The following is a 2,829-nucleotide window of genomic DNA, read 5'->3' on the forward strand; positions in this document are numbered from 1 at the left end:
CCAACAACAGTAGGTGCAAGAAGTGTGCTCTGGCCCCGCTTTTTCTTCCTGAAATCGGGAGATAAAACCCCTATATGGATGATGTTCTCTTTGTGTCAGAAGGAAAGTAATATCATCAGCAAGGATGAGAAGTGTGGCGAACAGAATTCTGTACAAACAGACTTTGTTAATAATTCATGTCTTCCTTTAGCCTCTCCTCATAGGTTAGTAACTTTTCCATAAAAGTTACCTTTGTGGAACCTAATATAAAAGCACTTAGAATTTTCCACTTCTTTGGGCCTTCATTTCCTTATGAAGTATCATGTAAAACATTAAATAAATTTGTATGCTTTTCTCCTGCTAATTTGTCTACGTTAATTTAGTTCTCAGGCCTAGTCAAAAAAACTCTGAGAGAATAGGGGTAAAATTTGCCTCTCCTATATGTAGTATGCGTGTGTGTGTGTGTGTTCATTTTTATATATAATATATGTTTATATACATATATATATGTTTATTTATCTTACAGACTTTATGTTTGTAGAGCAGCTGTTTTAGGTTCTCAGCAAAACCAAGCAGAAGATAAGAGAGATTTCCCATATACTCCCTGCCTTGCACATACATAGCCTTCCCCATTACCAACATATTTGGCAGTTTCTTACAAAACTAAACATTTACCATATGAGCCAACAATCATGCTCCTTGGTGTCTACAGGGAGTTGAAAACTTATGTCCGCACAAAAACCTGCACATGGATGTTTCTAGCAACTTTATTAATAATTGTCAAAACCTGGAAGCAATCAAGACCTCCTTCAGAGGCAAATGAATACATAAACTGTGGTACATCCACACAGTGGAATATCATTTGGCACTAGAAAGAAATAAGCTATCAAGCCACAAAAACACATAAAGAAAACTTAAATGCATATTATGAAGTGAAAGACATCAATCTGAAAAGGCTACATTACCATATGATTCCAACTCTACGACATTCTGGAAAACGTACAATTATGGAACCAGTAGAAAGATCACTTGTTGCCAAAAGTTGGGGTTGGGGTTGGGAGAATGAACAGGTAGGTCACAGAGAATTTTTAGGATGATAAAAATATATGATTATGTCGTTGGCAAAGCCCGAGTCCTGTACTCTCACTCTCCTCCCCAGACAGCATGAGCTTCACCACTCGCTCCACCTTCTCCTCTGTCCTGGCGCCCAGTTACAGTGCTCTGCTAGTCAGCAGCGCAGCCAGCATCTATGCAGGAGTGGGGGGCTCTGGTTCCCGGATCTGCATGTCCCACTCCACCAGCTTCCAAAACATGGCAGCATGGGGCCCAGGGGCCTGGCAGGAATGGGAGGCATCCAGAATGAGAAGGAGACCATGCAAAGCCTGAACGACCTACATGGACAGAGTAAGGAGCCTGGAGACTGAGAACTGGAAGCTGGAGAGCAAAATCTGGGAGCACCTGGAGAAGAAGGGACCCTGGGTCAGAGACTGGAGCCATTACTTCAAGACCATCGAGAACCTGAGGGCTGAGATCTTTGCAAATACTGTGCCTGCATCGTTCTGCAGATCAACAATGCCTTTCTTGCTGCAGCCGACTTTAGAGTCAAGTAGGAGACAGAGCTGGCCATGAGCCAGTCTGTGGAAAGCAACATCCATGGGCTCTGCAAGGTCGTTGATGACACCAATGTCACTCAGATGCAGCTGGAGACAGAAACTGAGGCTCTGGAGGAGCTGCTCTTCGTGAAGAAGAACGACGAAGAGAGAGTAAAAGGCCTACAAGCCCAGATTGCCAGCTCTGGGTTGACCATGGAGGCAGATGCCCCCAAATCTCAGGACCTTGCCAAGATCATGGCAGACATCTGGGCCCAATATGACGAACTGGCTCGGATAAACCAACAGGAACTGGACAAGTACTGATCTCAGTAGATTGAGGAGAGCACCACAGTGGTCACCATGCAGTCCACCGAGGTTGGAGCTGCTGAGATCATGCTCACAGAGCTGAGATGATGCTCTCGGAGCTGAGATGTACAGTTGGAGATTGACCTGGACTCCATGAGAAATCTGAACGTCAGTTTGGAGAACAGCCTGAGGGAGGTGAAGGCCCACTACGTCCTGCAGATGGCGAAGCTCAACGGGATTCTGCTGTACCTGGAGTTAGAGCTGGCACAGACCTGGGCAGAGGGACAGCACCAGGGCCAGGAGTACCAGGCCTGCTGAACATCAAGGTCAAGTTGGAGGCTGAGATTGCTACCTACCACCGCCTGCTGGAAAATGGTGACGACTTCAATCTTGGTGATGCCCTGGACAGCAGCAAGTCCATGGAAACCATCCAAAGACCACCACCCACCGAATAGTGGATGTCTGAGACCAACGACATCAAAGTTCTGAGACATTAAGCCAGCAGAAGCAGGGTACTCTTTGGGGAGCAGGAGGCCAATAAAAAGCTCAGAGGTCAAAAAAATATACTATGATGGTAGATATCATTGTTCATTTGTCCAAAGACTGTCCTTAGAATGTGTAACATCAAGAGTGAACTGTAATGTGAACTATGGATTTTGGGTGATAATGATGTGTCAATGTAAGTCCATCAATTATAACAACTGTACCACCTGTCGATACCATTAGGTCCAATTTCTTTGAATATACTGGGAATGAATCATACATTGTAATTAAGGGATATTACCACTTTAGAATAAATTTAGTGATATGTTCCATTCCTTCTCCTCTTTCCTGTATTCTCAGTGTGAAAACCCAAAACAATTTATGTGGAGGAGCAAAAATTTCTTAGTTTGCGGGGAGAAGAGAGAAAACGAAGCAAGGAAAGCTAGCACCCTATTTGTACTTATCATAA

At 44.2% G+C, this 2,829-nt stretch overlaps 1 pseudogene; it reads left to right on the top strand.

Annotated features, from left to right (window-relative positions):
* Positions 1 to 1,106: 1,106 nt before the first annotated feature.
* LOC108513364 (keratin, type I cytoskeletal 18 pseudogene) lies at positions 1,107 to 2,480 on the top strand (annotated as a pseudogene).
* The last annotated feature ends 349 nt before the right edge of the window (positions 2,481 to 2,829 follow it).

This window comes from Rhinopithecus bieti, unplaced genomic scaffold (assembly GCF_001698545.2).
Source record: "Rhinopithecus bieti isolate Rb0 unplaced genomic scaffold, ASM169854v2 scaffold_33027, whole genome shotgun sequence".
Taxonomy (NCBI): Eukaryota; Metazoa; Chordata; class Mammalia; order Primates; family Cercopithecidae; genus Rhinopithecus; species Rhinopithecus bieti.